Source organism: Fukomys damarensis, unplaced genomic scaffold (assembly GCF_012274545.1).
Source record: "Fukomys damarensis isolate Sample0158 unplaced genomic scaffold, DMR_v1.0_HiC HiC_scaffold_36, whole genome shotgun sequence".
NCBI lineage: Eukaryota > Metazoa > Chordata > Mammalia > Rodentia > Bathyergidae > Fukomys > Fukomys damarensis.
Genome location: NW_022900948.1, coordinates 28,140,986 through 28,141,906, shown reverse-complemented (window position 1 = coordinate 28,141,906; position 921 = coordinate 28,140,986).

Here is a 921-nt window from a genome sequence, read left to right as displayed (position 1 = left end):
AGTTAACTTTTCCTTCATTGTACAAGTCATGCTGAAAATATTTTAACAATAAGGGTAATATGATATACCATAACTTGGATAAAATTTAAAATGTTACTGAAAAGACAGATATACGATTCTATTTATATAAAATGTCCAGAACAGGCAACTCTATAGATAAGACTGATTACAAGTTGCCTAGGATTAAGGATGCGAAGGGGGGTTAACTGTTAATGGGCACATGGGATATGTGAATGATAGTCTCAAGAACGGATTGTGGTTCAGCCTGGGATTTAGCTCAGTGGCACTGTGCCTGCCTCACAAGCACAAGGTCCTGAGTTTGATCCCAGGTACCAGGGAAAAAAAATAAAACAAAAAAGGATTGTGGTGACGATTGTACAAACTCAGTAAATTTACTAAAACTCACTGATATATACAGCTGAAATATTTTTATCATATATAATTTATACCACAATAAAATTGAAAAACGTTTATACTCCAGATCCAGATATTGAGATAAAACATCCACTTATGAAAGTTGGGAAGTCTAACCCCAGTAAACAACCTGGAACAAGACTCTTACTAAGAGTTTTCTTTAATTCTTTCTATAAATTGTATCTTTTGGGGGGAAAAAAATCTCTTACACTAATTGATACTAGTATATGATTCTTATAACCCATATTCCTTTCGTGGCTAGAGTGCATTTGGAAGGTCCATTCAGGAATAACTACACAGATCAATGTGCCACACAGTAATGGATCTGCAGGACTTTGGGGCCGAGAGATGCACAAAGAAGTTAAGCTCTTGTTACCTTTGCAGCCTGTGTGTGCCATGTTGTTTCTGCCCTGCCAGGCCTGTTTGTTTTCCTTGCCTTGGAGTTGGCTGATTATGGACTGAAACCTCTATGAACTGTAAGCCAAATAAACCCCTTCCCTTCAAAAG